We start from the raw sequence: 27,816 nt of genomic DNA, 5'->3' as shown, positions 1-27,816 counted from the left end.
CGGTCGGCTCTCAGTACGTGTGCGTTATCGGTACTCAGCTTCCGTCTGTGTGTCCAGGAGATGCAGTGATCATTAAGGCCTGCTTTAGTTTGGAAAGTCTATGAATCAGGTCTCTGTGTACACTTCCCTAAAGCTCTGTAGCTATCCATGGTGTTACGCCAATGAGAACAAAATTAGAGGGTGAAAACGGGAATGGCTACAAGCAGTATGAATGCCTGACACGGCTGCATCTTTCACACGGGCAACGCCTGTTTGTGTCGACACCTCTCTTCATATGAACGTGTCCACCTCACATTATCCCTTTTGGTAGGGCAGCGATTACATTCCCTTCTTAAAGAACTGCCCGGTGATTAGCCCAAGGTCCAAAAGTGAGTGGAAATAGCAGAACCTCGGTCCACATGCCCAGCTTCCAAGACAGTCCTCACTTGTCTGCAAGGCGAAGGGATTTGAGATTCTGAATCAAACCCCAAGCAAGGAGACGCCTTAGAAAATGAGCTTTTTGTCTAAATGTATTAGGCATTTTCTATTCCAAAATAAAAGACTGGGCAAAGCGTCCTGGCTGTATTTCACCAGCTCATCTTTTTCTAAACATAAAAATTTACCACTTTTCCTTTTTCTGACTAGAGAGCAATTAATCTTGTCTCTTCTAGACCCTCACACTGGCGCATAGTACAACTGTCATGAAAGCAGACGGTTCCCTAGGGGAAGAGAAAAGTGAAACATCCCAAAACAGCAAGAATGACTGGAGAGTTCAAAGCCTGGCCAGTGGGAGCCCATGAAGCTGCCTCAAGGCTCCCCCAGTTCTTCGAGGATGTCGTCTGGGGGAGTCAGATCCGCTTCCCTGGGCGGCTGGCAGGGGGTGCAGGTCAGAGCAGAAAGGAGCACCGGTGGGTCACTTGCATGCAGCAAGGCTATACCTGGTCCTGAGGGACAGGGAAAGCTCAGAGACCTGTGAACGTGAAAGAGAAAGCAGAAGCCTTTTGTTGAGTGAGAAGCAGAAAAGCAATGTCTGTCAACACTTGCATTTCCAAATCGCACAGCCGGTGTATTCTAGACCATGGAACCCATTTCTGAGCTGTGCTGTGCTCCCTCAGGAAATCATAGCTCGGGGTTGACAGGGAACCTGACATCCTCTGAAGCCGAGCATCATGCTGGGAACATAGCAAATGCTCAGCAAATTCCCGAAAAATCAAATTGGATTGTCCAAACTGAATCCAACTGAAATATTATCTAAGAGTGTTGTTAGCTCTTAAACAGCAATGTGGGGAGGGCAGTCATGACCCAGGTAATCCAACAAGAATGACTAATCTCCAGGACAATTCTGTGGTTCCTCTAAATATATAGTGTTCTGTATCTATTTGCCTTCCCAAAGAGGTTTTTCCTTGGTTGATTCATTCACTCATTTAGCCAATCTTTATGAAGTTCATACAATATGCCCGGCACCGTACTAGGAAATACAAGGAGATTAAGACAGCCACAGTCTTTACCCACACAGATTTGACCATATATGGGGAAAAGATCAATATTACACCATAGTTAAAGGAATTTTTTAATTGCAGTAGTTCCATATGATAGTGAGAATTAGAGAGTGTTTTAAGAGTATATAACAGGAAGCCCTACCCAAATCTGCCCCAGGCGGCAGGGTGGAGGTGAGGGAAGAAGGCTTTGAGGACAGGACACTTATATTAAGACTTGGGGAATGAGTGTGAGAATTCCAGGAAAGTTTGGGGGAGGGCAGGCTAAGGTGTTTGCCTTTCTTAAGGACTTCTGACCCATCGTTGGTTGGCTGGTGTGGACACGGGCCCCTAAATCCACCCTGTTCTCAGGTCTTCAGGACGGCCTGGTTTTGTTCATGCCTCAGAGGAGGAGGAGGTGCTCCTGGGAGCTCCGTCTGCCAGGCTGGGATGTGGGGATTCACTAGACCTTCGGCTGCCCATCTTCACACCCTGCTCGCTCAAGAGTGGTGTCATCCTGGGAATGAGCTCTTTCCACCAACGCCTTGAAAGGGGCAGAATCAGAATCTGCTCAGCCAGGGGATTCACTGGGAGCACAGGTACGCTGCCCAGTGCCGTGAGAATTCCAACTAGTTTCTTGACACTAAGACATTTCAATTAACGGGTGGCACTCACACCAGCATCTCTCTCTCCCCTGGCTTCCCAGTCAGTCGGCTGTGTATTATAAATAACAATAAGCTGGCCCAGTCAGAGGATGTAATCCAGTCTCTTCTTTCTGCTGACATCAACGGGATTCCCTCAAGTGACTTTCTGTGTGGGTATTTAATTGGGAGACACATGGGGAAGCCAGCCTGCTTGTGTAGTCGTGTTGGGTATGTCCCACTGGTGTCAGGCCCACCCCCTGGAAGGGCCCTGAGCATCACTCATGGCCCCGGAGACTATTGCAAGAGGATTAGGGAATACCAGGGATGAAGGGGATCAGCTTGGAGGTTTGAAAACAAAGGGAACATGATCCCACAAACAAAAACAGTTGCCCTGGTTTCTGATTTAACTTGTTCAGAACCTAACGTTTATTGATTGTGTGTGAGTGTGTGTGAGTGTGTGTGTGTGTGTGTGTGTGTGTGTGTGTGTGTGTTGGTGAGTGGTTAATAAAGAAGGGGGAAGAACATTGAAGAATGCCATAGTTACGAAATACAAGATAGCAAATGTTAGGTGCCAAAAGAAAGGCACAGTCATTTATCCAAACAATTTCAGCTCTACTTTCTTTATCTAGGAAGAAGGAAATAGGAGAAGATTTAAATTTTTATTTCTTTTGTTCATCTGGTGATGAATATATACAACAGCCCTCTAAGGAAATATTTAACATACCTATTTGACAGAAGCTGAGGCTAAGAAAGCACAGTTAATAAGTGGCAGGTATTTGATTCAGACCCATGTCTGTGTGACTCCAAATCCTGTATTAATTCCACTCTATGCCAGGGCTTCGGCCACCTCTCAATCCCTTCTCAAGCTTCTTGTATATCATAATGCTTAATTAATGTGCAAAATATCTGTTCCCACTGCAGACATGAAATAGATTTTAGTCCTGTAGAGAATAGGAGGCGCAGTCATAATACTAATAATGACAATAGTCGCTAATATTTACATGGTGATTACTATTTTCTAAGCTTCCTTCCGAGCATTTTATAAATATTAACTCATTCAGTGAAGTACCTGCATCTAGACAACTGGCTTCCAAACACCTCACCATCGTGCCCTGAAACCTGATTATTTGGGGGTCGGGGCCAGGCGGCAGGCTAGAGAAGAAAGCAGGCTGTTAACCCACTGCTGAGGCCAGGGCTGGGGCAGGCTGGGGTGCCTTGGGCTGTAGCACAGGAGTTCCAGGCCAAAATCCAAATTCCCCATGCTTTGCCAGTTGCTCCAAGAATTTTTCTTATGGGGTCCATGAGCTGAATGTAGGGACCTGGATGGCGGAGGGAGGGGCTGTGAATCAGTGGGCGAGGGTGTGTTCACCAGACACTCGATTTTCCCCCTATTCCCCACTAGGGGCTCAATTTTTCTCTGCAGCACCTGGGGATGCCACGGATAAAGATGTCCTTTATCCTCTCAGCAAAGAGGCTGGGATGGGCAGGTTTTAAATCATATCAGAAGAAGTAGAGATTGGATACTAGTGAGAATTTCCTGGCTGCGAGGTTTTTGAGAAGCTTGGAAGCATAATTGAGACGCGAGGGGAGGTGGGAGCTTCGTCCATCATGGCAGTGCGGTCGCAGTCAGCTCCCTCTCCTGTTCCCTTGTGGTTGCTCACTTCGTTATACAGCAGAAACTAACGCACCATTGTAAAGCAATTATACTCCAATAAAGATGTTAAAAATAAAATAAAATAATAAAATAAACAGAACCACCCTCCATGCCTAACTGCCAGGTGTAGCTACAATTTGCTCCATCATTCTCACCTCAGGGCATGAGGTGCCCCTCCCCCTGCTGTGGGCTGACCCTGACGCTCTTACCACCAATCCCGCCCACCCCCATCCCCCCTGGAACTTTGGTCCATTTATCTCTGGCCTCTCTCTCCAGCATCTTTAACCTCTTCTTCCCTTTGACCAGTTTTTTTTTGACCTACCTTTTTCAACCTATCAAGTTTTTCTTAGAAACTAAGAAAAGCAATGAACCTTAAACAGTCCTCTTCTAATAATTGCATCTCTCTCCTTCCATTATCATCCGGATTTCTTGAAAGGGTAGTTCACACCCCCACTGTTTTCACCTTATTACCTCATATTCACTTCTCAAGCAACTGTAATCTGACCTCTTGCCCCCCCTATTTCACTCAAATTGCTCTCATTAAAGTCAGAAATAATGACCTCCTACATGACAAAATCTACAAAGCACTTCCAGGGTTTCTGTGATCTTTCTCTGAACGTAGTATTCACATCTCACATCTTTGTTGGCGTTGAGGCACCTCACCACCCCCTCCATCCGGCAACTCCTTCTCCTCAGCTTCTAGGATACCTGCTTTTCTTTTCCAAGTATCACCTTAAAATGTTGGTTCCTTCTGGTTCTACCCTTAGCTCACTTATTTCTCGACATGGTCTCCTTGCAATTTCATCTATACTCATGTTCTGAAGTCCCACTTGGATGCTAATAATCCCCAAATCTCTGTCTCTGGTCCCTGAGTTCCATACCTACATATCCAACTGCGTGCTGGACAGAGTCACCTGAATGCCTCCCCAGCACCATGTGCTTCACATTCTTTATATCTGACGTGGAATTCATCATCTTCATGTCTTGTCCTGTTTTTCTCTGAACTCTCTTTCTTGACTTGTAGCATCTGCATCTGCTCAGTTCCCCAGCCAGGAACGTGGACTTTTCAATATTCATCTTTCTCCAGAGCTCCTCTTACAATGTCACCACTCCTGGAATCTATTTGAATGCTAATCCCCCTTTTGTCATTCCTGATGCCACTAACTTAGTTCGGCTTCTCTGTAGATCATTCCTAGACGACTACAGTGGCCTCCTATCTGCTCTCCTTGCCCCCGCTCTGAGCATCCCCGGTCCACCGAACAGATTGAACATGCTGCTCCCAGGACAGTATTTCCAAAATGTTGAGCTGACTCTGTGAGTGTCCATATCCGACTGGACAAAGCTTAAGCTTTTCCAAGTTACATAGAAGGATTTAATTTATGTGCCATCGGCACCTTCTCCACCTCAGGGCCTACCCTTTCTCTTCCTGTGACATGGGTTTCATGCTACTTGCGATTACCCCAGCCTATGCTGACTCCGTGTTTCCTACCCTCTGCTCAGAGTGCCCCTTTGCCTACAGCATCCCGCATCCTCTCTCCTCCGTCATGTCTTTGGATCCATTAGCTCTTTAATCTGTCCTCTCAGCTGGCTGAGCACAGCCCTTTATAAACAAGGGAATAAATTTGTCAAGTCAAGCCCAATCTTACAAGTAGGTAGGATGGGTGCCTACCCATGTGGTTCAAGTAATGAAGCTTAAGAAAACTCATAACTAGTTATCTTTCATTGTTTAAAATTATTTCATTACTGGGTCATTCTTTTGATTGCCTTTGTTTTGTTTGTTTGTTTTGTTTTTGGAGAATCCTCTATAGATTTCTGTGGAAGAAGGTTAATCCCATGAACCTTAATAGTTCCACGTATTATGGAGAGGGGTCATGGCAGTTAGTTGAGAGTGAGGCTCTTGGTAAAATGGGACACAAGATGAAAAACTGCATCGAGGACGTGGAGGAGTGTTACTTCACAGAGAGCGGAGAACACGTCAATTCAACGTCCATATCACAGAACTCACTTGATCCAATCATGTGGATAACGCCAGTAAGTTAGGAACCAAATTAATGCCCAGGTCACGAAAAAAGAGAAAAGATAAAAAGATCTCTTGTGTAATAAATAATCATCACCCATGGAGCCCTATGTTCATTTCCCTAAAAAACAAACTGTCAAAGAGAGATTGCTTAATGTGGTCCTGTGAGATGGGCCAACATACCATCTGAGCTTTAGAAATAAAACATAAAGGTAAGGCACTTAGTATCCTCTAGGTGGTTGAATGCAGAGTGAGGAAGAAATTATGTTACCATCAAAAGGCTGGGAAGAGAAGGAAGAGAGGCAGGAAGAGAAGGACACGTTCAACGAACTTGTGTTGAGCATCTACCCAGAGAGTGTTACTCCACTGAGATTATGTTGGACCAGTGTGGGCATGAACCCTGCTATGAGTATCCACCTGGCACATGGTAGGTACTCAGTATAAGTATTTGTGGAGGGAGGGGATGGAGAAAGGAAGGAAGGAAGGAAGGAAGGAAGGAAGGAAGGAAGGAAGGAGGGAGGAAACAGGTGCCCTATTGTTAGTTGGTCTAGAATAGCTTAAAGCAAATGAATCTCTATTAAAAGTTTACTGTCAAAAAAAAAAAAAAGTTTACTGTCTAGCTTTTCAGCCTGTGGTATGTTCTTGCCCATGGCATGTTCTTTTAGAAAATTCATACTGTGTCTATTCCCCATTAAGGTGAGGGAGCACTTTATCAGGCCACGCTGTGGCCTATACATCAATTCAGCATGTTAAATCTGATGAGTTATTAAACCAGACAGCAAGTGAGTGGTAGAGCTGGGCTTTAAAACCAGGTACCAAGAGCACCCCAGCCAATCGTGCACCTGGGTCCTGTAGCCGTGCTGGGGATCAGAGGATGGCTTCCTGCTTGTCTAGACCCCTGGATGGGCGGCCATCTGGCACGCGCCAAGAAGGGGAGAAGAAAGGTGGTTCCTTGCTCAGGGCTGGGGTAAGCCCAGTCCTTGTTTTCTAATCAGTCTCAGTTATTTACAGGGCCCAGAACAATGGGGGGAGGGCAAGCTTATAACTTTTGTTCAGAGGGGTTTATGTGCATTCTGGGCCAGTTTTGTAAGACAGCTGCCCCAATAAAGGATTTATCAAGACAATAAAAAAGAGAGGGAAGAGCTCTGGTGAGAACAGCCCTTTTATATTATGAGAGGCTAAGAGGGAATACAGTACTTTGAACAAATGCCACACTTCACCTGAGCCCATCCCACCCAGCCTTCTCCAGCCCAGACCAACACACAGGCAGAAGAGCTCTCGGATCTTCATCTCAGGGTCTTAATACTACAGGCATTGGATAATTCTTTTTGTCTTCTGGCACCCAACCCCAATTCCCTTATCCCAGATGGGTTGTCTCTTTTTATAGTAATGGCTTTCCTATTTGGGCTATTCTTGGGGATTTCAAAGATGGCTTGTTCTAGCCAATGAAAGAGTTTTTAGTTGAAATTGGTCACCTCAACCATGTGAAAGTCACAAACAGGTAACCACATAATGCACCACCACCATTTCAGTTCCACTGGGCTCTTTCCTGAGTGTCTACTCTGCACTGTGCATGTGTTGGGTGTGAGGGATGAGAGGCAGATTTCAGGCAGCTCCGGGCTTGTGGAGGTCACCAGTCACCAGGAACGCTCACTAGTGCCTGCATACCACCTTGCACAACCAGGAGTTTAGTAAAGGCTTATTTATTGGGTTGGCCAAAAAGTTCGTTTGGGTTTTTCCATAAGATCTTATGGAAAAATCCAAACGAACTTTTTGGCCAACCACCGTAATGATTCATTTGCTCAGTTATTCATAATTCATCCATATGACCGTCACACTTGTTTTGAGCACCTGCTATGTGCCTTCAATATAGAGGTGGATTAGCAACAGTCTCCCTGCCCTTGAGAAGCATTTTAGAGCCTGGTGGAGGAGACAGACAATTGCAATGCAATGGAAAGTGTGTTCCAACAGAACTTCACCTAAGGAGCAAGATTTCCAGACAGAGGGAAGACACATGTATTCCAGGCAGACAGAGCAGCATGTATAAAATATGAGAAGGGTGGAAGAGAGCATGAGAGTTCCTGGAAACTGTTAGATCTTAGGTGCAGGGCATCATAGGGTAGGTGGTGATGGAACGTTTGAGGAATCTGGAAGAGGAGATGGTGAGAAATGAGGCTGTGGCCAGTTAAGGCTTGAATTCCTTACTGTAGGCCCAGGAAGTCCTCAAACAGTGTGAAAAGTGGAGTCAGCAATATGGAAAGACGTAGTTCTGGAAATTAGTGGACCAAACAGAGGGCTGTTATATTAATGCAGGAAAGGGATGATGAAGAAATGAACTGGGCCTGGGGCCATAGGTGTGGAAGGAAAGGAGTGATTTGGAAGGTGATTGGGAGGCAAAGGTGAGGGTCATGATAGGTGGTGTGTGTGTGTGGACAGGGCAGGGCTCAGAGGAGGGTAAACTCACCTCAGGACAGAATTTAGGGGGTGCCGATACTCAGTGATAAAGATGAATCATATTTTGATGCAATATTTTAAGGCATAAAATTGAACGTTAAATAAAAACCCCATGATTAACAACAGATGGAATTTTAAAATAGACACCGATCATTATTACCAATTTTTCCTTTTGCCTCTGGCTCCGATATGGCTTGACATGGTAATGTACTGATTCTGGCTTTTTGTAAAATTTTAGTAACTGGTTCATTACTTTTTTTTTGGTATGATTTTGAGTTTTTTTAAATGTTGCATTAAAATATTGTTTATCTCATTCACTATCTTTTAGGGGCGCCCTCTTAGATTTTGCGCCAAGTCAGGTGTCCCGTTCTCCTCACCCTAGTCCTGGCCCTGGAATAGGTCTGGGGTCAGAGAGGGGCAGGCGTCAGGAACGATCGTAATGTGCTGTTGAGTAGAGTATGCTGATGCCCTGCGATGGAGCTTTTCTCCATGGAAGGACTGCACAGTCTGCTTCTAAAAGTGACTTTCTTCCTAGATACCTTTCCTCTGCCCACCAAGCTTGCCATTTTCTGCTAGGAGTTTTCACCAAGTGCAGACTTCATGCACACCCTGCCTACTGCCCTCCATTTGCGCAAACTGAGTTTGGGTCTCCCATGATGAAACTTACATACAGCTTGTATACAACTTGCCTAAATGCTACACGTGCTTTGGAATAGGCATGGAAATTGGTTTCTAAGCTCCGGCAGTTTCTAAAATAGGGGTGGTTTAAAACAAAGTGGTGCTATAAAAGGGATTCCTACAGAACAGGTTGTGGGAAATAGCAGTGCACCTCTAAAATGGAAAACCTGGGGAAAGAGTCATAAAGGGCACCCAGCCAGTGCTGGGAAAGGGCGGCACAAGAGGGGAGCGTGGTCTGCCAGGGGGAACAGTCAGCTCCGTCTCCAGCTCCTCGGGGCAGTGAAACTCATTTGTATCCATCCCCCGAAGCTTCTCTTCGCTTTATATCCTGGCTTGATGCAGACATAATATATTCTGTCAGTGCAAAATTTGGCCTAAAATAAGACTGTGGCCTTTGGAAATCCAGGAGGGAATCGGGTGGGGGGATTTCCAAATTAATTGCAATGTGCATCTGGAGTACAGTGGGGATGGTGAGGGGAACAGGGGAGGGTACGAGCTGTATCATTGTGTACAAGGCAGTGCTTGGGTGGAGAAAATGACCGAATGGGCAGGAACGGGCATTAATATAGAGAATTTGATAATGAGGGAGGGTGGATGAAAATTTGAGTGGAGTTGCCTGATAGCTTCAATTTCCTTAGAGAAGTAGGAGAAAATATTGCTTTCTGAGAGTATGGGGTTGAGATGAATCATTAGTAGGATAGTAAAGGTTAAGACAAGGGGAGAGAGGATTGACCAAAGATCGTGCATGGATCTGGAGGGGTCCTTGCAGACCTTCTGCACTTGGAGGCCACGGATGCACATGACTCCAATCTACGCAGTTGTGTGATTTTTTATCTCCGGGCAAAGGCTTGGAGAAGGCAAGCCCTGGGACTGATCCCAGGTTGGGAGTATGTAAGGCAGGTGAGGGATGAGCATAGAAGAGGGAGAAGTCTAGACGTAGCCAGCATCAGGGGCAGTGACTGATGGGACCAGCGATGCTGTGGGGAGAGACAAAGCATGAAGACTCTCAAGCTTCCAAGTGTCTACGTCACTTGTTGAAAGCACAGGATGCGGCTGAAAGATCTGTGTGTTATAGGTGCTGCCTCGGCAGGACCAGCCCCGGATCGGCGGAGGCAGCCACGGCGCCAGAGCACTCTAGCAACCGGGGCCCCTTTTGCTATGGTGGCGTCCCTACAATCATGATGACCTCTGCGTCATTACATTACCATCTCTTCTCTTGAAATGCAGCCACAAAGACCCCTCTTAGGCAGAAGAAGGCGTCTTATCTGCTTCTCCGGAGCACCATTTAGGAACGGGCATCCCCGTACGGAAGATTTATTTCCTTAGTAGCACTGTTTGTTTCCCCCCGCCCCCTACTCATCCTAAAATTGCAAAAATGTGGAAGTCAATAACGCAGGCACCATCCTCAGGTTGCTAATGAAGACGGATGCTGCTAATAGTTCTTACGACCGTGCTGAATACAGCTGTCAGAGCAGGAGGGAAGCTGAGAAGGTGGTGTGCAATTAACCTGGTTAAAATTAGGCCAAGGAACCCAAGGTTAATGGCCCTGGGAATGGGAACATTAATGACCACTGCTGGTCAAGCCCCTTTTTGTCTTACTCATTAGAGATGCCTTTTATATTCTATGAGATCCTGGCCTTTGGCCCTGGGACCAAGGGTGATGGAGAGCTGCCACTCCCCCAGATGACGTGTTACGCATCCTGACAGCTTCCACCTAGCACTTGATCCCCCATCACAACATCCCGCTACAGTGTGTAGCAGATCCCAAACACGCCCGCCATCTGCTGAGCACTGCTGACGAGGGCTAAGACACACACATGATGCATATTCATGGACCAAAACCACTCCGGGTTTTCATCCAACAGACTGACAAAAGTGTGACATCCCCTTGCTTTCACCTGTTTGGTGCTGGTGTTCCATTTTCTACACACTCCTGGGTGAGCTGGAATAGAATCTTTAACCACTCCGGAATGGGTCCTCAGACACATTTGACGGGGACAGAGTTATTAACATGTGAATCTTCACGGCCTTCCACCCTGAAGTGATTGACAAAGAGGATGCTATTTCTGTCCACTCTCTATCTCTTTTTCCCCATTTCCTTTTACCCTCCGAAAGAGAAGTCTACCTTTGCTGGAGCTAATCTCCTGTGATAAGCTTTTGTGATGTAAATTTGGGACACTGGGTAGACAGAGACAGGGCTGGAGTAGGGGCGATGAGGCATAAACTTGGGGGAGAGAAGAAAAAAAGCCCAGACCCAGCGGAGGAGTGAGAACAGTCCCATTCAGGATGGGAGTGATTTGCTGGGGGAAGCTGAGCCCGGGGCTGGAAAAGAAAGACGTTTCAAGGGAGCTGTGTGGCGTGCATGAGAGGGGAAGCACAAGCAGGGGAAGGTAGATTTTAAGAAGTCTGGTTGTTGTTATCAGTCAGTCTCTTTGGGCATTTTTAGAGAGAGAGACAAACACTGGTATCAGTTTTAATTCCGTCCAGTTGTTGGAGCGCTTCCCTTCCCATGGAGGACACTGGGATTATCCGGATTATCCAGTCGTGTTTAAACTGGAGGTGGAAGGTCGAGGCTCAGACAAGGACAGTGACCTTGCTTCCCCCTCTTGACCTTAGAGTCAGAAACACGTTTCTTGGTGCTCCCTTCACTAACAGATTTCAACAAAGCAGAGTGTGTTAAAAATTCCTGAGTACCAAGCCGCTCCCTGCTATCCACAGTAACATGTCTCTAGAAGGCTCTATGGTCACCCATCAGTTTCGTGCATTCTTATGTAAGTCTTCTATAAACTCTCAGGAGGAGATATTATCTTCCCATTTCATAAATGTGAAAACTGAGGTACAGGGCCCTAGAATGACACATTAGTCCGTGGTTAGGTTACAAGGTTCATGAGAAGCAGCTCAACTTAGGGTTTATGTTTGAAGTTTTGTAAAAGGGAAGATGAACAAAGAGGGAAAGATATTGAACGTGGAAACTGAGTTCTTAAATAGAGGCCAGGATTTCAGTAAAAACCATGAGGCTCCTGGGTTCTCTTACATGCGGTCACTTTGAGCTTTTCATTGAGAGTCAGGGGGACAAACAGAGGAGCAGAGATGCAGTGTTTCATCCCACATCTCAGCCTCAGATGGCTGGTGGTCCTCCACTCACGGAGCCCTTTCCTTTGGCTCCAACAAAAGGGCGGCGAGGGGAGTGGTGTCTGTCCTCCGCCCTTGGCAGTGAAGGGCTGGGTAGACAGGCAAGGCAAAGACGCCCACATTGTCCTGACAGCCTTGGCATTTCCTCCACAAACCTGAGAGATAACTCAAGCCGTTAAATCATCCCACATCACATGCAGTGACTGTCATTTTTCTGTGTGAACATCTCACTAGCTGCATACCGGCATCTCAATAGCCACGGTGCCCTAATTTTCTTCGTCGGAGACAACAAAACCAAAGGTGATGAGTAGCAGGAGGGACCGAGTCCCAGGGGCACGCTCTCTGGGGGAGTCTCTTGGGTTTAAATACATCTAAAGCAGATCCAAAAGAAAGTGGTGATTACAGGCTAATTTTCTGCCTGCATTATGTTGTGTCCCATCATCTACACAAACAGCAATCGCTTTATGCCAGGAATCTTTTGACTGAATTCCTCTTATTCGTAAATTCTGTATTAAAAAAAGAAAAAAAAAGATAGTGGCTGAAGGAAGATTTTTCAATTTAAAGGTGAGACCATCAGCATCCCAGTAAAAGACACAAGACTGGCACAGAGCCAGGAGATAAGCTTTTCCTGTTCAAATGCAAATGCTGGAGAAGGAGAAATGGTCCAATGGTCTGGTCCTGCAACTTTGCAGGATAGGGTCTGGGAAGACCACACCTTTAGCTTTAGGAGGACACAGCTCTGCCTCCTGCAAGCACCCTGGTTTCCTGGCAAGAAAGCTGACAGTGGGTTGAGGTGTGGAGCATAGGTGAGGAAAGGCTGGTAAATTTAGCCAAGTCTGAGTCATTCCAGGTGGAAGTGAGGGGAACACATGAGACCCTCCTTTCCCTGCATCAATACTGCCCTTTCCCAGGGACAACGAAAGTCAACTCGGCACTGAGTTGCGCTGAGACCCTCTTTCTCTTCCAGTCTGGGGCTCAGTCCTAAAGTCATCTATGATAGTCGTTCATTCACGCATCATCCATTCTATGACCATTTCCGAAGCATCTTCTAAGTTGCAGACAGTGGGCCACGCCCAGGGAATTAAAAAACACAGTCATGAAAAGGAGGCTGTCAGCATAACAGTCAAACGGAAATAGAACATGGGCACTGGAATCAGAGAGATCTGAATGGAAATTTTCACCAACGCCTGTCTTGCCTGAGATAAATAACTTATGACTTCATACTCGTAAGTTGGGGTACAGGGAGGGGATTACTGATACCTGCTTCAGAGAGTTGTTGAAAGGATTAATAACGCATGTAAAGCAGTTATCACAGAGTCTATCACCAAATCAGTGCTCAGGAACCATGGGTTGTTCCACCCTCCTTCTGAACTCTCATTTGGTACCTGAACCTTTTTTTCCCAGAGATGCTTCTGACTTACAACCTTCAGGGCATCAACCCCCCAGGCCAACATCACTTACTTGTTCCTGTTAAGATACAAGTCTACGATCCTCTTGACACAAGGAGGCTGGGAGGAGGGATAGAGACTGTGCCATGTACAGTGGAGTATGGGGGATTTGGGTTCCAAGGGAACAGAGGGCTACAGAGGGGCCCTTCTTTGCCGGGTACACGTTAGGCCTTGTTTATAGATTGTTCTGCAGGCTTGTGGGGTGGGGAGGGGGTAGGAATCCCTGCTCCATCCGACCTCAACCACTCCAGAATGTCTCCAGCGAGGTCAGGAGGACAAATAAGAAATGGGAACTTCCCAGAGCCCCAGAAGAGTGCTAAGCCTTAGTCTTTGATCACCAAGGCATGTCCAGTTCTGAGGACATATGGTAGGATCATTAATTCCTAAATGGAATAAAGATTTGTGCTGCAGTTGAGAATAAGCTGTAAATTAGTAATTAATCAAGTTTTTGCAGACAGAGTTTGGAGACCAGGGAAGATCAGCTTACCCTCCAGCCATCCCCGGGGGGAACCTGGGACTTAATTTAAACTTATCTCCATGTGTCAAGTACCAGTGCCAAGGTGTATATTTTACTTTTCTTGAACATGTTGACCCCAGGCTCCTGCAGTGCTCATATTATTATGGAACCTTATAAATGACTAACGACCTCCAAGGTTGAATGCAGCTTCAAGGGCACGGTTGTGAGGGAGAGAAGGAGGGTGTAGGTCTCTATTTCTAGGAGAGCCTCGGAACAGATTGTAATCCACATTTTGCCTATGATGAGTTGTGTGACCTTGGATGAATTACTTTATTTCTTTGAGCATGTCATATCCTCTAGAAAATGGGGATTGTATCAGCTGACAGGGTTGTTGTGAGGTTTAATTTAGATAACACATTTTAAATACCAAGCAGAGCGATCGCCATTTACTGGAGGCGCAGTTAATATTGGTTCCCTGCTACAGAAGGCAGGATGAAGGACACTTGGCAAAGAAGTAGTGTCTGATGATGATGATGGTCATGATCAGAGCATCACTGTGGGTGTTCAGAAAGGAGGACAAGCATGAGACTCCACTGCCTCCAGAACATACTGGTGAGTCGGCTGCAAGGAGTGGAAATGGGGATGGAGATGGCTTTGCTGATTCATGCCACCAGCAGGGCCCTGAAGTCCAATTCCAGGCAGAAGAGCCGTCCTCGGCACCCTTGGCGACAGGCTGCATGAGGATATGGATTGCCCCACGGGCTCACTCAGCTCTGTCTTCTCCACCTCAGGGTCTCAGGGCCACCCACCAGCTCACCTCCTCTGCCAACCGTGAGATGCTCTCACATGGGTCCCTTAGCTCCCTGACCTTCGCCACCCAGCTCTGCCTCTGAGTAACCCTCTGAAACCTGCCAGAAATGGACCTCCTAGATTGCATCTCACTGGTCAGGAATTGACAAGGGCTTAAAGGAACTGAGCCCCACGCCATCCCTTCTTCCAGATCCACTGGAATCTGGAGGTGGTTTCCTAAGGCATCAGGTTCTCTCACTGTCAAGTTGAGCATCTCCAGTCACCCATGGCTGACTGTCAGCTCTTTGGCTTTCCTCTTTTCCTTTCTAACCGCGTTCTTCTCCAACTTCCCTTTCTCCCTCATCGTCTCATTCAGCCTTGCTCACACTTGCTGAGTCAACGAGCCCTTTTCCTGCTGCCCGTCTCAGAAAGCAGACAAATAGCAGGATGCCAACCCTGGATGGGCCATAAATAATGCATAGTGCACAGAAACAGCTGGAGAGGCCCTCTGATTACAAAGAGATCTTTAGATAACAGAGTATCCTAGTTACTCTTCTTAATGCCACCAGTTCTTCATTCTGAGAGGCACCCACCTGCTTGTTCATCAATAGGGACCCCCAGTGAAGGGCGGTGTTTCTCCTGCTGTCTGATCCCAGCTCTACCACCAGGAAGGCCTGTCTGACATCCTCTCCTGATGCCATTCCCTGGACCCCTGGACACCTGCTGTAATGGTGGGCAGGCTAAATCAGTTCAAGCCTTATGTTTCACTATTTTAAACTCTTGTTATGGTTTTGATGGCTTGGCGCTTGCTGAATTCTGGAAGAGATGAAGAGCTCTAACTCAGCGCCCTGATGTATTTTAAATATAGTGCCTGATACGTTCCATATTCAGGACTAAGGGCTTGGTGAATACTGGATGCCCCAGTATTTACAGGTTTACAGAAACCTGTAAAGTAGGTTATTATCATTTCCAGTTTCGGTTGAGGAAAGTACAACTCAGATAAGTCAACTGATTATTTCTAGGTCACCGAGCTAAAACATTATAAACCTAAGATTGAAATGTAGTATCTGTGACTTCATCTTCCATATTCATTTTTCTTTCTGCTGATTAGGAGTCAGGGTGAGGAGATTCACATAGGGGAGTATGTCAGTCAGGGTAGCAGAAGACAGAATTGCAGTTGGATCAAAGGAAGACAGGGTCAGGAAGAGGGGATGGACAGAATTTGTAGGCAGGTACAGGAAATCCAGCAGGAATGTTGAGACTCCCAGTGATTCACAATCAAGGGTAGCTGTTAGCACCTCTAGACCTAGAGGGAAAGGGAGCAGAGATGTTGTAATTGAAGCCAAGTGAGAGCTGGAGCCAAGGAACAGGGTCTGCCTTCCAGGATCTGTGGCTTGGAAGGCTTGGCCACTGTCAAGACTCAGCCTGAAGCACAGAGGAGGAAACAGGAGAAAAGGGCCGCCTTCTTGGGGAGGCATTTGCCAAACACAACTGGAAGCAGCCTGCGAAGAAGAAAGTAATGCCTTGGTGGAATCAGCATCCCCTGACACAGAGCAGAGCAGGTAGCGGATAGCCTGTCAGGGGCTGGACCGTAGAGCATCGCCAGCATAGAGAGTCGGCACATTTGGCGACTTGTTCTTTATCATTTGAAATATGCAAGAGGTGCTGCCTCCTGCCGCAGGCTGTTCCCCCAGGGTTGGATTTCCCATGAAGCTGATGAAATTGAAGCTTTGAAGTCTATTTCCATTGTGTCTCGCTGTACAATAGACTACCTAGAAACTTGATGGCTTAAAACAAAAATTTCTTATTTCCTATATTTCTGTGGGTTGGCCAGGTGGTTCTTCCGCTTCTCATGGTGTCAGCCGGAGTCACTTGTGCAGCTGATTTCAGCTGTGTGTCAGCTGGGTCTGAAGCATACAGGACAGCTCCCCGAGCATGTCTGGGGCCCTCACTTCTCCTGCATGTACTCTCTTTCCACGAGATCGCTCATCGTTCAGTACCTGAACCTCCTTACACGGCAGCTGGCTTCCAGAAGAGCAAAAGCAGGAACCTGGGCCTCATACTATTATTGGTCAAAAAATGTCACTGATTCAAGCGAAGGGAATACAGACTCTTCTGCAGGTAGGAAAGAGCAGCATGCACGTACAGGGCAGGAAGATTGTCGGGGCCTCTTTTCAGGCAATCCGGCACTGTCTGCCTTCTCTCTGCAGCAATTCATATTTCTCTTATATGGAAACTATATTCACCACTCCCAGGATGCCCGACCTTTCATCCACTGTGGCATCAAGTTCAAGTCCAGTATCTCATGATCTGTGATGGGTAGAGATGTTTGTGAAGCTCTGTGGGTTGGGCACCTCTCAAGCTAAAGAACCGTGATCTGAAAATACAAGTTCCTCCATGTTCAACAGATAGTTGTGTGTGATATAATGATAATACAGGGACAGGATAATTGCAATAAACACTCCCATTCAAAAAGGAGAGGAACGGGACACACTAGCAGTTACTGGTGCATAGCAATTCTAAAATCCAGAGAGGCTTTGCTGCCCCTTCACCCTTCCTGGGGGCAAAGAATTTTCTTTGATTAGGGTCAAGTTCTGCCTCTGAGGGTTTCTGGATCCACTGCTTTTGGTTCTACCGTCTGGACTCCTGGCTTTGCCCTCTGACTCATTCTTCCTTTTTCGCAAGACGTAGCCCAGGCTTGCCGCTGAATGACTGAAGCCTGCTTGCTTCAGGAACGTGGGAGCTTCACGACCTTTTTCACTTGGAACTTCTCTGGTCCTTTATCCAACCTGGCAGTTCTCTCATCAGGACAAAGCTCTTTAACTATAACGTGTTATCTACCAATCTTACGGGGTTTATTCCACGCACCATGCCCCGGCACACTTCCTTCTGGGATTGACCTCTTTCCATGCTGGGAACGCAGCGCTGCTGCGGAAGAGCGTGGTTCTAGGAGTCCTTCTGTCTTGCCCAGAGTCTAGGGGGCATCGCCGTAAATGTTCCAGGGACTGCAGCCAAGGGTCTCCAGTCACTGCCTTGCTTTGCTCTTTTCTCTAAGGCCCTCATTTTGAGACGCTTTGCCCCCCAGACACTATCCTGGGGTCCCTGTATTTCCTCCAAATTCTGTTCGGACACAGGTCAGCTCTTCTTCGGCAGTACCTTAACATACTCCGTGGGAAGGGGCCAATTGGCATTGGCAGCATTTTGCCTGGAACTGTCTTGGCCAAGTTTGTGATGTACCCACTCACCTCCCTGCTCTTCCGGCCCCTGCGAATGCCCCCCTTCTAGCCTTTGCTGCCACATCACGTCCGAGCCAAGCCACGTGTCTAGCACAGCATCACGCTCCTGGGTGCATTTAGTTGTCTCTTACTGCTTTAGTTATTTATTACTGAACAGAAAACCTTCCCAAATCTTAATGGCTTTACAACGACAACTACTTACTTACTCATGACTTTGCAATTAATTCAGAGCTCAGCAGGGATAACTCACCTGTGCTCCCCAAGGCGACAGTGGGGTCATCCACGTGGCTGCATTCATCTACGCTCCTTTGGGACTGGAACATCTAAGAAGGGCTCAACCCACTATGTCTTGAGACAGTCTGTTCTATAGCAATAGATAACAGAAACAGGGCCCTGGGGGAAGAAAATAGTCACCTAGTCAAATACATTTTGTAAACTATAGAAAAGTAAGACAGTTTAGCTGTAATTAATCAGGACTTTTATTACTTCTAATCTGACATAACATTCGTCATACTTTCCCTCTGTCAGGTGCCATTTGAATGGCCGTAAGCATTTTGGGACTCCACCTCAGAGGAATTTGAGTTGGGGACACATCTAGTTTGGGTTTAGTCAGATGTACTTTTCACAGTTCCCTGTCACTAGATGGCTCCCAGAGTGCTCTGACTGCCAGAGACACCCAGCTACCCAATGTCACACTGCTATGTGAGTGTGTCCTCAGGGCCCGGCTTGGGAATATGTGGGGAGTGGAGGAGAAACAAGCTTTGAATGGTGAGAAGCTGCAGGCTAGTCTGTGGGAAATTCTTCCAAATATCATAGCACACAAATGAAAGAAATTTGATAGATGTGTTTCCAGATTTGGCCCAAATCTTAAGAATTCTCATGACATTAATGATCATGATTTGAGAAGCCGAAATAAACTGTTCTGAACTATCAATTTAAAAAATCAGCCATGCTAGAGGACACATTGGATTATCTTTCATTTTTTTCTATAGAAAATATTATAAAATTATTATCATGTGAAGAATTGATAAATATATATAGCTAAGAATATAGGAAAATATTACTGAAAGGTATTGGAAGAGAGTTAATATCAATACATTATTTTTTCTAGATTTTCTGATATTTATGGGTATATTTTAGTTTTAAAATATTTACAACTTGTAATTTCTCATTTTAAATACATCCGTAGTTATTTTTTTAAATGTTAAATTTCTTTTCTTTTTTTAATTGAAGTATAGTTGCTGTACAATATCATATAAGTTACAGGTGTACAATATAGTGATTCACAATTTTTAAAGATAACCTCCATACTTATTTTTATATTTGTAATCTCATGTTCTTCTTTTTAAAGAGAACCTGAAAACTGTATAAGATTCAGTCCCACTGAATCTGGGCCATGTCTGTACCTAGACCAGGGGCCATAAAAGGTGTTCACTAATAACATCTTGGAGCTGGTGCTGTCTCTCAGCATGCGGGAGCCACGCTCAGTGTAAAATGACTTATCTGCGTTGTCTTTCTGGGAAGATAGAGAATCAGAGGATCCCAGGGCAAGATTAGACAAGATGAGCTATGAAAAAAGCAAAGAAGAAAGTTGCCTTACCTGGTGGCTGCCGAGGCAGAGGGGGGAACATTGCCTTGTGACCATGGGACCCTTTCAGTCCTGAAGCTCCCTAAGATCTGGGAGCACAGGATAATAATACTGCTAATAACAGCACCAACGACATAGCTCAGCCCACTTATGTAGTTATTGTTTCAGGCATCGTTTTGAGCACTTTGTATGTATTAACTCATTGGGCCCTTAGCAACGCTGTAAATCTCCATGTCCCCTCTATTTGTAACCTGGGGAAGCAGGCACAGAGAGGGGAGGGACCCGCCCCCGCCCAGGGCACGCTGCCTCTGTGTGGTGGGGCTAGGGCTGCTTCCTTACCTACTTAACTACTTGCATCAATCTAGCAACATGCAGCTGACTAAGCAGTTTTACAGAGAGCGTCTCACTTGCAATCCTAATAGCCCTGAAAAGTTGGCAGGACAGTTGCTGCTACTTTCACGTTATGGGTGATTAATTGAAATCTAAAACTGCAAAGTGACTTATTCATGATCAGGTAGCCAGTAAGCGGTGGTATTAGAACTGAAAGCAGACTCTTGTGTGCTTTTCATTATATCATGCTGTGGATTAATACATTTCAGCCAGAGTACTTTTCAGTTTCTGTAACATCTTTTTGTATAATGCTAACGTAATAACATGTACCACTTTATAAAAAGGTATTATTATCCCAGTGCTACTATAGAGAAACGAGTGAGTCGGAGAGATGGCACACGAGCTGCACTGAGCGCCAGCTTCTTACTCCAAATTCACAGGCGGCACTCACTCCCTCACAAGTGGTGGTGCTTCCCGTCTGCTTGCCAAATCCTGAGCACAGCTTGGCTCTTCAGATGCTGGGGGAACAGAGGGTAGAACCAACGCCCCAGGACTTGGAAGTGCCTGGTGGGCCCAGGAAACTTTGAGAGGATTGATGTGGCTGGAGCGTAGGGTGGATGGATGTCAAATTGAAAAACAATTAAGACCAGAGGGCAGAGGTTTTGAGTAGCATGATGTGAGCATTATTTTGCAGGGAGTGAGTATCGGGTACACACAGAAATCTGTACTAAACAACAGTGAATAAACTAAAGAAAGCAAAGTGTGTTCTTTAGCTGCAAACTGCAGTCTAGGCTGCGAGTGACAAATGTATATAAGGGAAGGAGGAAAAACAACAAGAAAGCAACAACTTAAAAATATTAATGTAAGAATAGGTCAATCTCTTAACAGAAAATTAGTATTTATCTATTGAGTCTCAGGATCACAGAACTATAAATAAAAGGGTAATACAATAACCATAATATTTAAAATGCCCCAGGGAATGCATGGGAACACTGCTTACTAAATATTTTCTGTTTAAAGTTGACCTAGAAGGTGACCCAGGTTGTAGCTTTGCCAGTGGCCATTGATAAGTGGGAGAATTCTCTTTGCCCCATAGTCCATTAGATTAATTTCCCTTAAACTCCTCAATGGGGGTGATGGTGATGATAATGATAGTGATGGTGATGGTGATCATGATGATGATGACGGTGATGATGGATGATGATGGTGATGATGGTGATGGTGATGGTGACAATGATGATGGTGATGGTGATGGTGACGATGATGATGGTGATGATGATGATGTTGATGATGGTGATGGTGATGGTGAGATGATGATGTTGATGATGGTGATGGTGATGGTGATGGTGATCATGATGATGATGATGATGGTGATGGTGATGGTGATCATGATGATGATGATGGTGATGGTGATGATGATAATGTTGATGATGGTGATGGTGATGGTGATGATGATGATGTTGATGATGGTGATGATGATGATCATGATGATGATGGTGGTGATGGTGATGATGATGATGGTGGTGATGATGATTATGATGGTGATGGTGATGATGGTGTTGATGATGATGATGGTGATGATGGTGATGATGATGATGATGGTGATGATAATGATGATGATGTGATGATGATGGTGATGGTGATGATGATGATGATGATGTGATGATGATGGTGATGATGATGGTGGTGATGATGATGGTGATGATGATGATGATGTTGTGATGATGATGGTGATGATGATGATGCTGATGATGGTGATGATGATGGTGATGGTGATGATGGTGATGATGGTGATGATGATGGTGATGATGGTGGTGATGGTGGTGATGGTGATGGTGATGATGATGGTGATGATGGTGATGATGATGGTGATGATGGTGATGATGGTAGTGATGGTGATGATAATGGTGATGATGGTGATGATGATGGTGATGATGGTGATGATAATGATGATGATGTGATGATGATGATGTTGATGATAGTGATGATGGCCTTCATTGTTCATTGCTGGCTATGTTGTAGGTCATAGGCACTGCCCCTGATTCAAAACTACTCTTCACGTTAGGTACCAGTCCCCCACTTTACAGATGAGGCAGTGAGGCCCAGAAACGTAAGTGGTTTCCCAAGTGGTAAACCAGAGCTAAAGTCAGATCAAAAAGGACATAAACCTCAGAACCTTTCCCTGTGCTTTACCTCCCGCTTCCTTTGTCCAGAAACCAGTATTGGGATTCTATTTTCTACTCAGTCAAGGCTGAGCAACTGATTTTCATATTTATGGCGTCTACACTTGAGCCTAACCTACATGTCCATCCTAACTTTTTTCCCTGTAGCCTCTTGTTTCAACTTTATTCTCTTACAAACTTGTAAGCATTTCTCCTCAAACATCTTTTCTTCTTGTACCCCTAAGTGTCTGTCATTCAATAAGTTCTATTAACCCAGCTTTTTCCAAGTACTTTTCTCAACACGTACACAGCTCTCTCTTTCTCAAATATGCTTCTTTCCAGCTCTATCAAACCCCTATATGTCATTTAAGGTTTTGCTCTCATGTGTCAGGTGCATAGTAAATCTGAATAAATAATCACTACTAAATAATCATTACTGCTATCTACATCATTATTATCGATCATCCAATAAATATTTTAGTGCCGACAACCTGTTCAAGCTCTGTGAGGTGTTAGGAATACAATGACAAATAATACATGATATTGGTCTCAGGGAACCATGGTGAAGTGTGTGTATGTTGGCGGGGGTGGAAGCCAGTGTGGTGACACACAGTACAGCGTGTTGGAGTGACTAATGGCACTGAGGAAGGATGGAGTCCATTTCTGAGTTATCAGAGAAAGCTTTCCAGAGGAGGTACCTCTGAGCCTAATAAACACGTCAAAATTAGCCAAAAAACACAGCTTCATGTTAGGATTAGGGGTTTTTTGAGTCACCAGACTTTAAGTGCTAAAACTGGGACAGTCCCAGGCAAACCTGGCAAATATTTTTGAATGAATGAGTAAATCATGCATAAGTCCGTGGGCAGAATAATCCCACACCCAGTGACCTCCCTCTGATATTTGCAAACCCAAATCTGCTGAGTCTCTGCAGCTGTCCCTGCAGGGTCCCATCCAGTGGTGCTCATTTGGGACTTGCGTTGATGGCAGGGTTTTTTTTTTTTTTTTTTTTTTTTAAAGGAATTCCTTTTATTTTATTATTGATTTATTTATTTATTTTTGGCTGTGTTGGGTCTTCGTTTCTGTGCAAGGGCTTTCTCTAGTTGTGGCAAGCGGGTGCCACTCTTCATCGCGGTGCGCGGGCCTCTCACTATCGCGGCCTCTCTTGTTGCGGAGCACAGGCTCCAGACGCGCAGGCTCAGTAATTGTGGCTCACGGGCCCAGTTGCTCCGCGGCATGTGGGATCTTCCCAGACCAGGGCTCGAACCCGTGTCCCCTGCATTGGCAGGCAGATTCTCAACCACTGCACCACCAGGGAAGCCCGATGGCAGGGTTTTAATAACAAAAGATGGAGAAGAAGATGTAACAGTCACCAGAGATGGGAGAGGACGGCTCTGGGAAATTTCTCTCTCTCCCTCCCAAGCCTGTGCGTTTCATTAAAATATGTATGACAACATTTCTCCTCATATTATTGTATTACACCAACCTTAATTGCATAATTCAACATTTTCAAGGGTGTTTGGAGGAAATTTGGATGGTTCATTGACTGGTATTTGAAGGAAGCCGAGAATTAAATTAAAAAACATGAGGGGAAATTAGTAGTAAAAGAGACTGATTGAAGGGCTGACGTGGCCTGACTCTGAGCTCATCACGCACGCCGTCCGGGGTCTTCGGGTCTCTCACCCTCCACGTAGCCCCCCGTCCCCAGCCTGGTCACCGGGGCCAGGAGGACAGCGCGGCCAGCGGCTGCTGTGGGCGTCTCTCCTCCACGCGCCCTGCCGTTGTTTGTGTTGTGATTTCTGACATGCGTTCTGCAGATTGCATGTTTCGCCTGCTCCGTTGAATGCGCGCGGCTCTCGGGCTGATTGCAATCAGGCTGATGGGGAGCAGCGGCGGCCAAGGCCTTCTCCTCCGGATGGTGCGGTGGTGAGGCCCCCGGCCCCCTGCTCTGTCCTGCAGGCTTTCCCCTCCGGCCATGCTCCCCTGGAACTTCCTCCCGCCCAGCAGAGGTTCCCCACACTCCCAATGGCCCTCCTCCCGGGCTGAGATCAGGCCCGCGGCCTGGGCCTGCAGCCAGAAGGAACCGGCCTGTAAAGAGGCTGGGCAGGGGGACCGGCTGCTCCAGGACGGCACCACCAGAGCCCATGGCAGACATTCCTGCCCCAAAGCCCTGTTCCCACCCTGGGAGCAGCCCTACTCCAGGCTCAGCAAAAGCCTCAGGTTCAAGTTTGTCTCCTAGCTGCATTCCCAGACCACCTGCACATCAACAGAATGTCTCATTACCAACCCCCCTCCCCCCCCAGATGCTGCATCCCACTTCACTGGTGCGATGGCTTTGTCAGCAAAAGAGATCGCTGGAGGGTGGCAGAGGTGTTAGTTTATCAGAATGGATGACAAGATTTTGAAAAGTGATGGCGAGCGATCTGAATTGGCTTCCAATCCCAGCAAGAGGCAAACGTGAGATGTTTGGCTGAATCCAAAACTGAACTCCTTAGGGCTGAACGCAAGTTGGCATCTGTGGAGTCAAATGTTCAGAATGAAACAGACACCCCTTCCCCTGTCTGGACATCAGCTTGTCTGGCGTAGCCCCCGCAAGAGGCCTGGGGACGCGGGGGCATTCTGGGGTCATTTCCTGTTCTGGGATTTAGAGTTCGTGGCTGAGAATAACCTAGGTGATGGTTTTCACACCCCCTCACACCAAAGAATGATGCTTTCAAGGTCCTGCTGGCAGCCAGCGGGGGTATGGCCTCAATCTGAGGAAGGGGCGGCCTCCTGGAGGCTCTGAAGCTGTGCTCCTGTCACGTCCCCGGCATCTCCGAGAACTCCTCCTTGCTCTGGCTCTAGGGCACTTGCATTCACCTTGAAGGGGCCCTACCTGGGACAGCGGCCAAGTCCCTGCCTGCAGACAAAGCAGGGAGCAGACCCCAGCAGGCCAGGTGGTCAGGGGCGCCGCGGCCTGGGTCCCACACACACCCTGTGCCCGTCATCACTCACCTGGGGGGCAGGGGGTAGGTGCAGAGGCTCCCAGAAGCTGCGTGCCGAGTGGGTAAAGATCAGCCAATCCCTTTTCGCTGGGGGCATCCTGACCCAGCGTCTCCATCAGCTTATTTGGAAGCAGTTAGTTTGTTCCAGTTCAGTACTCCACTCAGTAAAGCTGGTAGTGCCTGATGTGAATCCCAGATAGGTGTGTGGCTCCAGGCCCGCTGGCCGCCCCTCCTGAGGGCCCGCAGCTCCACCAGCCCACAGGCCCCCGCGAGTGGAAACCAGGTGGCGTGAACATCGTAAGCAGGGACCATAGGAGTCACGGCCGTGACTCTGAATGCGCATGGAGGGGCCTTGAGAGGCCTCACCCCGGAGCACAGGCACCCACACATCCCAGCCCACAGTCACCCCCGTGCCCCTACCTCTGGGCCCCCCTGGACAGAGATGGGATTTGCTATTACTGAATTCTCAGACTTTGGGCTTTGCCTCACAGCAGGGCTGTTCAGGTTTGGGGAGAGAAACATGGCTCTAGGGGATGCTCTGGTCAGGGAGGAGGGTCACCATTTCCACCTCCCCCCCACCAGCCCCTGGTGAGTGGGACCCTATCTCCCACTCCCCATCTCCGGCGCCCCCATCTCCTGCCCGCCATCGCCCACCCCCATCCTTCTATTTGCTGCTGCCTGAGCCGTGTCTGCCACGCTCCAGTGCTCTGGATGGTGCAAAAGAGGACAGAGGCAGCTTTGACTGGACGTTAGGAATACAGGCTCTGCAGTCAGACAGAGCGAAGCTCAAGTCCTGGCTCTGCCTCATGCTGGTCGCGTGACTTGAGACAGACCTGAGCCTCTGTTTCCACGTTCCATAACACCGAGCGAATGCTCCTCGCCTTGTGGAGCGGTCGGGAGACGGATGCACTTGTCGCTCTGCATGTTGCTAAATGCTGGTTAACTGTTACTGAAATAATTGTATATTTTGTGCTGTTGTTTTATTGATTCTGTTATTGTTATTTTTATTATGGTTATTACAAGGTTCTTCTGAGTCCTGCAGATAGCTGTGACCTCTGCCCTGGGGCCAGGACCTTTCCCCTCCTGTTTCTCCAAAATCCATGGCAAGTTATTGCCCATTACTTCTGTTCTTTCCCTGTTGTCTAGTCTCATTCAAAATGCTGATTCCCCCAGCCTGCCTTCCCATCTTGGCATTTGCGTATACGTGAGCGGCTCCTTCCCAGGCTGGAGCGGGCTGCACTGGGCCTGGAAGGGAGCTCCGCTGGGGAGGGCAGGCTGGGGTGCCCCGGCCCGGCTGCCAGGAGGGGCCACTGCTCAGCTCTCCTCTGGTCTCCTTTTTCTCATGTGCCCTTTTCTGGAGGCAGCTGCTCCCGCCACGGATGCTCCTAACCAGCGTGGTCTTGCCAGCGTCCGGTCCAGACGGGAGGTGTGACCTGTGCTGTCCTCGGTGCAGGAGGCTGGTCCTGGCACTCCCATTCCAGGAGCGGCATCACTTGGCCGAGTGGTCCCGGGACATTCCGTTCCGGCACTTGGAGGCCACTCAGAGCCTAGTGCAGCCACGCACTAAACACAGTGATTATTGCAGCTCGTGTAGCCTGGAAGATGTACCCACCGAGCAGGTGTCCGTAATGTCATGGGAGAATCTCGGAGCACGGATTCAATGATTTTTCACATTCTTTTGTGGAGTGATTGAGTGGTGGACAAAGAAAACATTCTTGGGGTCCATAGATGGGTTCAAATACAACCTTGTCACTCAACAGCTGGGTCACCTAGGTACTCAACTGCGCTGAGCCTCAGTGTTCTCACCTTTAGAATGGGTCCAGTGGTAACTGCCCCGCGGAGGTAAAATGGTGTTGAAGCAGGTCCTGGTCTTGCCCACAGAGTGACCACCGGCACCTCCACTGACAGCCCCTGGGCCCAGCTGCTCCTGTCTCCAGCCGGGACTACTCCAACCACCCCTGGAGTCCTCCCACCCACACGTCCCTCTTGTTTCTTTCCAATCCCTCCTCCACACCGTAGAGAATGTCCTTTTCAAAACACAAACTGGATCATATCATTCACTTGTTTTAAACTCTAAATCGGCTCCCCTTCTCTGGGGAAAAAAGGTCAAAAATCTCTAACTTGTCCTCTGGGCCCTTCCACTCTTGTTTCACACACTGGCCAATTATAATTTTTAAAAATATGCCAAATTCCTTCTGCATCAGGGAAAAGTCTCCTGAGCCCCCAAACCAGATTAAGTCCCTTTACTGAGCTCTGGGTCTGTCCCATGCTGTTACCGTGTGCCTGTGCGTCGTCAGCTATCCACGTAGTTCCCGTGATTCGTTTATATTTTATTATTTTGTGACTCATTCGCCCTCTTTGAGAAACTGCATCCCTGCCGAGAACCCCCTGGTGATGTGTGTTCCGGCATGGATCAGGGGTAAAAGAAGTGAAAAGAAGTGCTGTGTGTGTCCCTGGAAGTCGGGGTGGGGTGGAATTCACTGGAAGGACTTCGTGTGCTCCCTGGCCTGCCTCCTAGCAGGAGTGCCATCCTGGGGCTCCCAACTCAGCACTGATGGCCCTGGGCTCCAGACCCCACAGTCCTCCCTGCAGCGGCTCTGTCCCCTCATGACCACAGTGGATACTAGAGAAAACAAACCTCCCAAGACGTGAACTGTGTAGACCTGTCCTGAGAGGGCTCCACGCTTTCTTCTTCTTTCTCTGGCCAGGTTATGCATTTCACTCTCGCAGGGAGCAGGAACCTCTGTAGAAGGGCCTGTTGCCTCTTCTTTAAACCTTTATCCCCAAGGGGA

This window comes from Balaenoptera ricei, chromosome 8 (assembly GCF_028023285.1).
Source record: "Balaenoptera ricei isolate mBalRic1 chromosome 8, mBalRic1.hap2, whole genome shotgun sequence".
In the NCBI taxonomy this organism is placed as follows: Eukaryota; Metazoa; Chordata; class Mammalia; order Artiodactyla; family Balaenopteridae; genus Balaenoptera; species Balaenoptera ricei.
Note: the sequence above shows the minus strand (reverse complement) of the source record.